Genomic DNA, 13,836 nt, shown 5'->3' on the forward strand with positions numbered 1-13,836 from the left:
TATTTAATGGCATATTTTGAAGTATACTTGAATTCTTATTATTGGAGATGTCTTGTGTACAAAAGCACCAGAGTTGACAACAATACAGTAAAAATGACGTAAAGTAGATTCTTGTAAACAACAAGAGTACATCCAATTTGATTTCAGTGTACTTTATGCACTAGCCATGGGACAGGAGTTATTGTATTATCGGGTCTATAGAGATGGAGACCACCTAAGACCTTTTACCAGCCGTTTGGGACGGAGGGTAAGTGGAAATCTGAGCTAGGCTGCAGGGCCTTTTTCCAGCTGGCAATCATTGGGAACTGTGTTCTCCGTTTTATAGCAAGCTGTGATTGTAATATGAGCTGATATTGCTTTAACTGCACTTTGGTGTGAGTGTGGAGAGATACCAGGCGCCGTGTGCAGACGTGGGGTAAAACTGTCAGCAGTGCTTGGGAGTTACACATTAACCTCATCCTTCTGCTCGCACCAACCGCAGGTCTCTGCTCCAGCCCACCTGTAGAGGGTGCACTCATTAGGGGAGGAAATAAGATATCGTGACAACTTACAATGAGCCATGCCATCCACACTTTAGTCCTTTGTCTCCCCTTGTCGTCTTTATTTTCATCACAAACAGTCTGTGTGGCTTGTCGGCGTAACGATAGAAAAAAGACTCTCTTGCAGATTTGGGTTCTTGACTGTGATGCCATATCGCTTACTGTGAATTAACAGATCACAGATCTGCCACGCAAAAGCCTCCCTATTTTTTATTTTCTCATATTTGTTTTTAGTTTTTATTTTTTTTATTACAAAAAAACATTTGTACATTTATTAGTGAGAAGAAAATTTCAGTGTATATTTGGAATATATTCTCATGTTTTTGAACATTTCATCGTTTGCATCCAGGCTGCACCTTATCTCACTAGGCTTCTGGTTCAAAACAGAGTCAGACAATGTTGTAATTCTGTCTTTATCTTTACTGGTTCATATATAGGTTCTAATCATTTCTACTTTTACAGTGTATATGTGACGTTTCGCTATTAACATAGATCCTGGGTACTCATATTTCTCAAAGAATGCAGGGCTCTTCACCAATACATCATCTCTAATGACAGAAACCCATATCTTACATTGATACTATCGTGGATTTTTTTACCGCAGGTATCCTGATCCTTCAAGAACTTCAATTTATGAATTTCACCTCACTGTGAGTCATTTGTTACGGACTATCATTTCATTTGGAGTCATTTCCGTCGAGAGGCAGCCGTCACCTACCTTTCCGTTCCAAGGAAGTCATTGTCCATCTTTGACAATGTAGCACTTTAATCCTAAGGAGGAAGAAAAACCGTATAAAAATCCATCAATGTTGGCTTCTTTGTTGTGATTTACCCAAGCCAATTTAAAAAAAGAAGTCAACATAAACATTTAACAATGCTTTTGAAAAGACGTTCACGAGAAATCATAAATCAGCTATCAGTTTTCTGCCACTCAATAGCAGTTTAGCAGCCATTTGTTTCTCATTCTCTCGAGCCTGTGAAAGCGATTCCTTTTTTTCTTTCTTACAGCGACGTACCTCCAATATGTCAAGGTAATTACGGGAGAGGACAGATTGTAATAAGGTTCTTTTGTTCCACTGAATGTCTTTTCTCTTCTTCTTTTTTTCTGTAGATATTTCCTGTATTGTGTAATATGTATTGCCACACTTATTGAATATTTGATGTTCCATAATGAGCGTACGTACTGTGCGGGTATACTGGAAAATGACAGCTTTAGGTGTGCAGAGGTTGAATGACAGCCAAACTTTATCATCGGTCCATGTGGTCATACTTTTTATGTGGAGATTTGCTAGTGGAATCGTTGCCTTGAAAAATACTACAGCGTTATGTATTGCTCTCTTGCTTTTTTTTTTTTTTTTTTTGCCTCGCAGCTGCGCCGAGACCAAATTCGGGCACGGCGGCGTTCAGATCAGAGGAAAATTAAAAATTAAAAGTTTCTTCAGTTGTGAGATCAAACCAGTGAATCCCATCAGGGAAAATCTGACATTTAAATACAATCTTGTACAGTATTTATAGGCTAAAAGGCTACAAAAGCGAAGCAGTAGCCTCGCGGAGGCTGTTTTGCTCTTCTGGGAGACTGTGGTGAGGCTGGTGCCTATGATTTCAGTGGCTGTGTAATAGCGGTGCTTAGCTTTGAGCTGGTCTGTGCCTCTGGAAAACGGCAAGTCCGGTGCAAAGCACGTTGAGGGATCAACATATCATCTGAGTTGTTCTCCGTATTGTCCAGGAGACGTTTTGTCATGTCAAATGAGTTTCGTCCAATCTAAATGTGTGGGGGGGGTTGTGTCGTTCTGTTAAAAATAAGCCAAAGTGGATTCTCAGCAATGGACAATTTGTGATCAGTCTTATGAATATGAACTTGCACAAAAATGGCCCCTGCTAAGGTTGTCCACAGTTATCTAAGCTAAACCAACAGGAAAGAAACAGCCGGAATATATTTTTACTGAAAAAAAGACAATTTTACAAGGTGTTGCTTTGCTGCCGACATCTCCGTTGTCTGATTTATGTTGTTTTCTGTTTTGTGTCAAAAGAGTATTAAGCTTTAGATAATGGATATGGCTATATTGTTCAGTTTGAAAAATCTTAAATCATTTATTGTTGTTCCTTTATGATGCCAAAAAAGTAGTATGCGGACATTCTTGGGGGAAAAAAATAGTTGGTATTGCTTTGGCCTGCTTCACTAACCTACATTCTGAGATCAGAATGTCAATCAAATGCTGAGGACCTGCCCACACGCCACAGCAATTCCCAAAACTGCCCAGTATTCCGCTATAACAAGAACGGCAACTTCCTGTTGCGCTCTCAATTTTTTCATGCTCACGATTACAATAAAGGACCCTTCTCAGAGTCAGTCTTATTTAACAACCAATATTCTCAGCTCTACTAGTGAAAGAAATGTATTTTTGATAAAAACACAAGTTCAGGTTATTCTTAGTCTGAAAACAAGCATGTAGAGTCACAGTCCTACCTCATTGCTGCTCATCGTGTTCTTAAGACAGTCTCCCCACCCTCGTACCTCTTTCAGAGATCAGTCTGTATGGTATAGATTTATTTCAGATGACGTATTTTACTCCCTTAACAACTGTGTTAATGTTTCTGTGGCAGTAGATGGCGTTTCCTTGCAGTAATTACATTTTTATCCCATTGATGGTGCTACAGCAGGCATGGGTTGTCTAATCTGTTACTTACCTCAGATGGTGCTAATTTTTCTACTTTTCTGGAGGTCGTTCCGCTTTGCATGAATGAAACTGGTTAATGTTCATTTTATAGCAGCAGGAATTTTGGGATAAAAGTAAAGCATCAGATAAAAGAATCTTAGGAATTGCATCCGGCATGTCGTAAAAATTTAGTTTTTCATATTTCGAGTAAGACATACCTCTCTAACAAATTACCTCACATACTCTGTTCCAAATTAACAGACTATTAAAACCGTGCACACAGGATCTTTCCGTGGCCATATAACCTTGTCTTTCTTGCACAATACAAACCTGATGCTGGAGTAAGAAACCTGATATTCCAAGCCATCTACCAAAATATTACTGGGCAGTTGACTCTCACAGCAACGTGGTCCTCAGCAGTAAATGTGAAAGTCAATCCCACTGTAGAAATACAGTGAAACTAACATGGTAGTCTTACATTTGATGGTGGTGATGATATTTTGCAGTACGTTAACTGTTGGGGGTTTTCTTAACTTACCAAAGTGGTTCCCTCCCAAAGAAACTCTTTGTTGTCATTAAGAACTGTTTGAGAACAAAGTCTCCAATTTGCATTTCAGTTCAGCTAAAACGGTCTCAGAAATACGGGTGTTTTGAGTGCCTGCCGCTCAGCAGAACGTAAATTAGTCCGTCCACGAAAATACAATCAGTCGTATATTTTATATTAATACAGACAGTTGATTCATTTAGAGCATGTAATGTGACAACTGAAGGCAAACTGTGTGATTTTGTTAGCAAACACTTCCATGTCAGACGTTTTTATTGATTGTGTGTCATGTGAAGCGAATATGTCATGGGCTTCATGAACTGACCTCAAGACCAGACAGTGAGTTCGAAAATCGATCGCATTGCATTTAAATCGGAACATTTAGCATTTTCGTTTAACTTTTTGTGTCTTTATCATGTCTGTCATCGCTTCATTCTTGCTGCTGAATAAATATCTAGAAACATATGTATATATACATATATGTGTGTATATGTATATGTATTAATCAAACTTTTTTGGGGAAAGTCGTTGATGGAGAATGTCGGATGAAATAACTGTGAACATGCTCTCTTTCAGGTCTGTGTTTGTGGGTGGTTTGGGGTATTTTCTTTTGATATGATCACATAATGGTTAGTATTGGTTTTACCACGGAGTCAGCGAGGGCTGCTGTCAGCGGGATCTTCCTTCTCACAACAGTCCCTGTTCCCCATACGTTAGGTCTGCTTTACTTGCACGCAGATCAAGCCTAAGCCTGGACTAAAAGGACTCTCTCTCAGTGGAGAATTTTTATTCATACTGTGTTTTTAGGCTGAACCCTGCTTAATTTCAGCTAAACTTGGCCTCACTGCACCTTGAGTCTGACTCCACGGGGACTCAAACAGAGAACAAGGATAGAAAGACAATGGAAAGCGAAATCAAATGTTTCCACATGAACCAGTTGCACTCCTCACCTGTGCACAGTTGGTTTCGCCGGATAACATCAGTCGTGTGTGTGCTGCAGTCTGAGTACTCTTGTTCAATGTACAGATCAACAGAATAAATAAGGACTTTTATTCTACAAACAAACCCTCTCAGTGTGAGCTGTTTCTTTTTCACAAAAAAAATCTTGAATTGATACTGTAACGTACATAAGTTTTAAGAATAATTAAATCTTTGTCCTCAATCTTTAGAATGGTTATATTTATATATTATGTCTAAGAGAGATAGATAAATCTATCTTTAAGCAATAGTGTTTTTTAAGCATTTTGTTAAAACAGCAGAAAAACTGGCCCACAACATTAAAGGTCCAGCAGTATATTTAACCATTGGCATGGGGTACTGAATATGCTGGAGTTTGTTTTTGGATGAGCGAGGATAGTTTTTCTTGAAACCCTCCCGAACAACATGCGGTGATATAGGGGCTGTTTGATATAGACTTTCTGACTCCACTAAACTCTGCAATTCTCCAGCTGTGGGCAATTCTCCAGTCTTTGGCCACTCAAACTCTCCTCCTCACCATGCATTAGGACGATATAGACACGTGTCCTCTTCCAGGCAGATTTGTAACATCTTTAGTTGATTAGAACCTCTTAATTATTGCCCTGATGGTGGAAATGGGGATTTTCAATGCTTTAGCTCTTTTCTTAAAGCCACTTTCTATTTTGTGAAGCTCAAAAACATCAAACTATATTCTTTGGTTTTACTCCTTTTGATGGATGATTAAGGCAATTTGGCCTATGTGCTCCTCATATTTATAATCCTGTGGAACAGGAAGTCATGGTTGGACAATTTCATGCTCCTAGTCACGCTGGTGCAAAAAAATCTAAATATATATGGTAATATAGGCTACTTCAGAGTGATTTTACTCATAAGAATTTCTAGGGGTGCCAATATTTGTGGCCAACATGCATTAGAGAAAAACATTTCATCATGAGATTTTTATCCCACTTTCAATTGTTTTACTTCAGTGAATCTTAGAATTTTTGTGAATTTTTTTAATGAAAGGTCAAAAAGATCAATGATGCAGATTCATTTTCACAGCTGCCTTTGCTCATATTTACCAAGGGTGCCAATGTTAGGGAAGGGCACTGTATTTGTGAACTTTTGTTCAGGTATTATTTTTAATACCTGAACAAAAATAACATTTAACATTTTTTTTTTTTTTTTTCAAGTCATCAGTGCTTGATAAATAGTGGTCGCAGACAACTTTACTTTAAATTTCACCAAGCTGATTATCCACCAAAAACTCCCACAGCTCATGTTTTTATGCCATCTTAAGTGATTTGCAAATGTGGGACACGTATAAACAAAAGAGGCGGGATTTATCACATGAACCAATCACAGCTAAATATAACCAATCATATTCCGATGGAGGCATTGTCTCCTCTTACGCGGCTTTCCCCCATTCATTCTCAAATACCCCCCAGTAAACTTACCACACGCTTTAGGCAGTCTGTTAAAACTCAATGGGCTCAGGGGAGGTAAGAGAGATACGGACTCCCTCTGTAACTTTACCTGCTGCTGTCGCTGTTGGGAAATGTTTCTTTAGAAAAATACGTGATTTATACACTTTTTAATGTTATATTTTGTAATATTTGCTTTTTTTTTTTCTCATGCAATATTTTGAGGAGACACTGCCTCCCTTGCCTCCTCTTATTTGCTCATATGAAACTAAATAGAATTTGAATTCACCGTATATTCATATGTATTCTCAGCATATCAGTCTATTCACACTGTAATTCTATGAAAATTCTAAGAGCGTTTAACATCACCCAGCACTGTTTACTACCTATATGAAGTGTATAATGTGGTTTCTGGAAGATCAGCCACCCCCATCCTGTGTCCTTGACTCGATTGGACAAAGACACGCACATTCACAGGAGGGATGTGATGTTTGTGTTTGATGTGTGGAGTTGAGGTGAGAGAGACTGCGAATGTGTTCAGGATTAAAAGCAAGATTGATCTGAGTGTCAAAGAAAGATAAGCACACTGCCCTGTCTGAGTAATTGAGGAGGCGTGACATTGATATCAGACCACACACACACGCTCACACACTCAGAAGTCCAGGTTGCATTGAGCTCTTTTAATAAACGAGAGTGTCAAAAACCTATTCTAATATTAAATGAGCAATTAGATGGAGTTTAAACGTTTTCCCATTCCTGTTTTCCCAGCATCTCAAAGATCTTTCATAGATCCTTAAAACATTTTCGACTGAACAAACTAGCAGTTATCTGTCATGGAGATAACAGTCTTCCTTTAGTATTTAACACTTCCACTGCTCTCTTGCTCTTGACTCTCAAGCAGCTAAGCACTTTTCTGCCAAATGTTATTGCCTACCTATGCAGTCTCTCTCCCTCTCTGTATTTCTCACTCGCTCCATCAGCCCAAGGGGACCGCTGAATGTCATTAAAAATAACAGTATCCACATGACTGTAATATTTTGCAGTGGTGTTATTGACACAGAGATGATTTAGTGTAGTAATGATGGATTGAGCTGGGTGTCAGGGCCGGCACATGCAGGGACGTGCGTTCACTGCAGAGAAACTTGCTCCAATTCCCTCTATTTCATTGCATTGGATTTTTCACCCTCCACAAGAAAAAGTACAGAAAACTCTCAATGTGTTTTAAAGTGCATTCATCTTTAGGTTCGATTTGAGTTTTGAGGCTGTAACTTTTCAGTGTTCTGTCAGCTCGGAGTGGACAGGGAGTTATGGAAAGAGAAAGGGAAATGGGATTGAGACATGGCATGGCTTATTTAAACTCACAAGTACTACTTTTTTTTCCCTCCCAGTTGTATTCATGCATGCTTGAAACTGACCTTCCATTCTAGTGTGGCAAATAAACCAGACACATCGGTCAACACTCTAAATAATGCTGGGTTAAATACAACCCAGTGGTTGGGTTCATGCTTGTTAAACATTTAACCCAACTGTTGGTTGAAAACAACCCAGCATGTGTTCTGTCCAATATTTACCCAGCACTGGGTTGTATTTAACCCAGCATTTTTTTGTTTTTGTAGTTTTTAATCAGTACTTTAGTATTTTATTGTTGTTTTAAAGTAATTTTGTGCTTTTGTCATATTTTGTAGCCTTATTTTCTGTTTTAATAATTTTACTACTTCTTAAATTCAGTTATTTGCCAAGCCAACATTTCGATTTTTCATTTTTTCTAATATTTAGTCTATATTTTAGTTTAGGTTTTCCTAATATCTATATTTTAAAGTATTTATGCTTCATTACAGTTGCTGATTTTTATCTAACAATAATGGCACTGTTGTAGCATCACTTTATTGACTCATTAGCACGCTGTAAAGAATTAAAACATTTTTACCCAGAAGTGGATTAAAATAGCAAAATGACTTTTCAAACCAATGATAAGATGCCACTGACTCATAAGGTTATGTGACAACAGTGAAAAGTACCATTTGACAGGATTTCTGTTCCATATTGCATATTGTTTTATGTACTGTTTAAATTAGTAAACGGTCTATAGCCTTCACTTTTAAAAAAATAATTATGCATTATATTAATTATGTTTGACGTTGTCCTTCACGTTGAATTCAGTGTTACTTGCTATTTCTTCGTAATTGTTTCTGTAATAATTCTTTGCACTTTTTTTATGAAAATTGTTTCAAAGCCAGTTTTTTTCAAACTGTGTAGTTTGTTAGTATTCCTTTCTGCTAATGGATCATTGATATAGGCCTATTACTAAATCTCTGCTGAATTTCCCTCTGGGAGCGAGTCTGGAAGAGGGCGAGCAGATGAGGGAGGAAGCTAGAACAGAAAGGGATGAGGGCGGGGCCTGTGAGAGACATGTTTGATTGGCACTTGTGAAATGTGCTTGTTGTCACATCACCGAAAACCCCGATGACCTTGAGCGCTATTTTATTGTATCCAGCCGTGGTGACAGCGGACTGGGGATGGACGGCAGATGCGCTGCTGGGCGTGGGGCTCTTTAATCAGGGCCCGCTTCCAGCCCAACGTCCATCACGGCCTTCATTGATGTGCTGTCACAGAGATGCTGCCATCAGCAGCAGGGCTTCACACATCATCCTTTACCTGCAGCTCGGCACTCCACTCGTCATCCTTTAGCAGCCGGTGGGACAAACGCTGTCACCGAAGGGGGGGCTGGAGTGATGGAGGCAGCATGGAATTGGAAATATGTGGAGATGAATAAAACTTTCAGACAGCTGTTTAGAATTCCACAAGTGATGATAATAAACCGATGAGCTTTGCAAGAGTAGCCGTGCGCTGTGTGCATCAAAACCAGCAGAGCATTTAATACAATGAAGCATAAGGCAGAATATCAGCGACAGTTCACGTGTGCGCTCGCTCTTGCTTTTTGATATACATGAAACATGAACATAAAAGCCCCAAGGGAATGAAATGTAGTTTTCCAGTTGAAAGACCCAGTGAAACGTGTCCTCATCTGGTTGACATTTTCCGCACCCAAAACCAAAGTTCCCTCAAACGCTTGGAATGATCAATGAATTTTTTTTTCTGTCACTAGAGTTAATGTGTAGCAGTAGCGTATTACTGTTTCATTTTATTTTTTTAAGTTTTGATTTTTCCTGACCATTATTTTTGAGGAAGGTCGTACGTTCCTCTGTAAATGCTATTAACCTATGCACACAGCTCTCCATAGCACAGAAACAAATCAATGGGCGAGATCTTGCTCTAGGAAAATAGTTTTTTATGGCTGTGATATATTGATGCATGGACATTGATTCGGTCCAGCCCTCAACCTGAAAGACGTTGAACACTACTTCAGAGAGGGAAGGAGAAGAGAGACAAGGACAAATCGCATACTGCTCTTCTTTTTACATGGCCTATCAAGTCTTTCTGTGCTTTTCTGTTGACGAGAAATAGACTTTGCTATAATGCATTCTGCCTTTAGTTTCCAGTGGTGGACAGAGTACACAGATCAAGTACTTGAGTAAAAGTACAGATATGCATAATAAAATATTACTCTAGTAAAAGTACTGCTTTTTCAATTTTACTCGAGTGAAAGTACAAAAGTACTCTATTTTTTATGTACTTAAGTAAAAAAGTACTTGTAGATTTATTTTGCAATAAATTTTACTTTATTTAATTTTATATTAGGACATATTTTTATAATCCTACTGCCCAAAATACCTGTGATTTTCCCAAAAGAACCACTATATGAAGTCAAGATATATATATATTTTGTTGTTGATATGGACTACGTTGATGAGAGTGATGTAGTAATGTTCACTGTGAAGCTTACACTGCGATATACCTGAGAGAAAACAGATTTGACCATCTAATTTTCACCAGTAAGGAAAAACGTGTTTTAAGACTTGTTGTTTTGCAGAGCGTCAGTTATATATGACATGAGAATACAGCCTGATGTTAGGAAGAACATTTTAAGGAACACATAATTATATTTTCATAGTGATATTTTTTGTCTCAAACCTAGGGCCTAATGCCCCCAGAGGGCATCACTTCATAATTACTGTAGTTACCATGTTCTGAACATCACATCCTTTCTTTTTCCCTCAGATGAAATCTATCTAGGTGGCTGAATAAAAATATTTGGACTTTATATCTAAAAATGTCCTCAACTTAGCACCAGCAAGCTTGTTAGCTAGACAGCTGGCATCAGCTAACAATATTTACTTATTTTCAGTACGGTTAACATTCATATCCGTCTACTCTCGGCTAGTTGATCTAAACAATATACTTTTTTTTACTGTTGATAAACAAAATAAAAACAGACGTCACATAGGGCTAAATGCATAGCATTTTAATAAAACTGCTAACGTTACAGCAGCGTTACAATAACTCATGCAATATGAACTTGCATGAGTTATTTTATTTAATCTGTTATTTTAATGTTTCGGGGGGTTTTTTTTACCTAAAACATAGAGACACTGACATTGATCTGTGTGCAATGTGCATTCAAGCATTTCAGTGGGTTTAAATAGATCACCCTTTACAGCAGATTTAGTTAACAAACAACTGACGGTTTTTACCTAAATATGATTTTCAGTTACAATAATTAATCCTAAAATTCGACATTAGTAACTTACTTTTCGCAGCATCAGTTGCTCACAAGATCTCCCGGTTCTTTACTTGTGAGTTCAGTTCACTGGAGACTCGCTCTAAACGGATCATTTGAATCAGTGAGTTTTCGACTCGAGAACAGCTGCAATCGGATCATTCCAATTCGTGAATGAATCGTTTGTTGCGATTTGCGAACCGGTTTAACAGGTTCATTTAAAAGAATCAGTTTGTTCGTGAATCGGACACCGCTTCTGCGTTTCGGAGCACGTGATGTATAATAAGGAGTAACGATATGTTTTATGAAATGTAGTGAAGTAAAAAGTACCATCTTATGCTTTGGAATGTAGATGATTTGATGATTCATTTGATTCCAATTATCATGATTCCTTGATGAATCTAATGATTTTCTGATTCATTTCTCCATCTTGTATGTAATGTGGTCATAAGAGTTGTATGGACTACTTTTATAAATACTTGCATGGAGTAGTTTTTCATCCTGTTTGAAGTTTTAAAGCATCTATTCTGTCCCTATTCACTATAACTGCATGGAAAACAGTGTTGAAATACTTTATCATTCCAGCGTTCCCACTATAAGTAAGCCATTTCTATGTTTTGTTGTTGTTGTTTTTTATTCAAACTGTAAACACAACACCGTGGTTCTGTGGCGCATTCATAAGATTTATTTTATTAATTTATTTATTTTGGCTGATAACATGAACACAAGCACAGTGATAATCCCATCACTGAACAAAACATCACAAAAATAAAACATTGCTCAGATTTTGAGCAGTCCAGAGCAAAAGTGGCTCAACAAATGGTGTTTGCTTGGAATGAGACTATCAGTTGTCTTGACCAGTGGTAGATAAAGGGAGGGTCCAGGGAAAACTTGTTCGAAACTCTTAATATATTTACAATTTAATTTGGTGATGTAGAAACTATGCACTTCACCTTTAAGTATAATGCAGCTAGAAGTCTATTTTAACAATGGGATCTTTTTTCAAGCTGTGCTTATCTCCCAAAAGCATAGAGTGCAATGTCCTCAGTGCTTAATGTCAATGGTTGAGATGGCCTGTTGCACTGGTGCCTCCTCTTATGTTTCAGTATCACGCTGACAGCGTTTGATTGATTTGTGTGGACCAGAACTGTGTCAGATCGGGCCCTATTAAAATAAACAGCTCGCCACAGAAGAAACGGGTTAACCGGCTGAGAGAGTCAGACGTCTGATTTATTTTCCTCTCCTCCGCGTGTCAAGCAGAAGGCTCTCTAAAGTACTTCGATTAACGCAGAATGCTCCCGCAATTAAAAAATCCAAAGCTATCATGAATTTTTCATACTGGGAATGTTTAAGCTAATTATGGCTCAAAATGGAGCTCTTTGCCGAGGCGCAGCGGAGTCGTCTGACATTGACGGCCAATGTCACTGTCACAGAGCTGCTCTTAGCAACACTTCTAATCATCAGAGCTGCTTAGTATTCATGTCATTGTTTCTTTCTTTTCTCTCAGCCTTTCTTTCTCTTATACTAGCCAGACAGTCTCCTCTAAAAGTGTTAAATTGTCTTCTTCATATGATGACATCAGTAGTCATATAACGGTATGAAAGCAAGACAAGATGTTCAGTCTAGAATAACATGACATTGAATAGATTAATGCAAACACATCTATAGCACTTTATCATATGTACAAATTTTATAAACTTTTAACTAACAGGCAAACAGTTTATCACTGTGATACCATTATTTATTACACAACTTTATGAATCATACTTGATTTGATTGTTCAGTCGTGGGCATCACATCATGGACTTGCGGTCTTATCTTGCATCTCAATTATCAATCTCTGTGAACATCACCCAAGTGACTGTATTTTTTTTTGCCAAATAGCATAGCCTACTGATTTGAGTTGGAATTAAGTATATTTTATAGATTATTACTTACTGTATATGTTACCTGAATAATTCAATAACTCATATAACTCAAATCAGTATATACGTCCACATATTTATCTATCTGTTGAGTAAAAAAAAAAAAAAAAGTGTTCATACCATCAGCTAGTCTTATTATTGCATCTTGTTCTTTTTGCAAAGTCTAGCCATCCAATAGCATTGTGCAAGCAAACGGTTTCTTTAAGAAAACATTATCAGTGTAATATATTAGTCAACATTATTTGGAGATCACACAATACTGGCAGACAGCTCCTTTGTGCCAAGGCTAAGAAACAGAACCAATGGCAATTTGTACAATAGTTTATTGGCTTTGAGGAATCGATGCCAATGAAATATTCATAGACTTAGATTTTGCCAAAATTATGAGTGACAGCTTGCCTCTTGCAGATGAAGGATTGTGGCAGAGTAAACAAAAACAAATTCTCTAAATGAAAATGTTCAGATTGTTGTTTCCATAACAGCTCTCAGCGTTTGGCCTGTGGTCCGTAGCATGGGTTATTATTACATTTTTTTTTTTTTAATTCAGAGGTAGGTTGACATTCAGTAGGAGCTGCTATATTATAGAGTTACATGCCCTTAATATGAACGAAACCCTTCTATAAGTGAGGCATGCGATTGCATCCATCTCCCTTGTTTGCAGTCATTAAATAAACTGCCTGATAGAACAACTGGTTCCTTTTTAGGATGCATTGTTTGGCCTTTTGAGTGTCCAGCCATTACAAAGGAAATCTATTTTAGTAGCTATATAATAGTAAAACACTCCATAAGAAGTAGGCAGCAGTTACTTAGCATGCTGTTGTATTTAAATGGTAATCACGTATAATTTTAAAGAGCCATTGTGAATGTAGTGGAGCAAGCAGATCTTCAAACACACCCCAGCTCTGGTGAAGAAGACTGCTGGAGTTTGTCTCTGCCCATCTTTGCTTTTTAACTGCACTACAAAGTTTTGTACCGAGATGACATCTTCCCCCGTTACTTTGAATAATTAATTAGACATGATGAATTATTCCGTACTCAATGCCACAATCACCGGTACATACGTGTGCACACACTCTTTTGTGTGTGTATGTGTGGCAAGTATTAAAATTTCAGAGCCCTGGTGATTAGTATTCTCAAGGTTCACCTGTGTTTCTCTGAGGGTTCAAGTGGAC

The 13,836-nt window shown here is 37.9% G+C and overlaps 1 protein-coding gene across 1 annotated transcript in view; it reads left to right on the forward strand.

Annotated features, from left to right (window-relative positions):
• The window catches only part of LOC306848087 (cytosolic carboxypeptidase 6-like), a 330,953-nt gene that overhangs the window by 258,645 nt on the left and 58,472 nt on the right, over positions 1–13,836 (forward strand). The gene's annotated exons all lie outside the window — the stretch shown is intronic.

Source organism: Barbus barbus (assembly GCF_936440315.1).
Source record: "Barbus barbus genome assembly, chromosome: 28".
NCBI classification, from domain to species: Eukaryota; Metazoa; Chordata; class Actinopteri; order Cypriniformes; family Cyprinidae; genus Barbus; species Barbus barbus.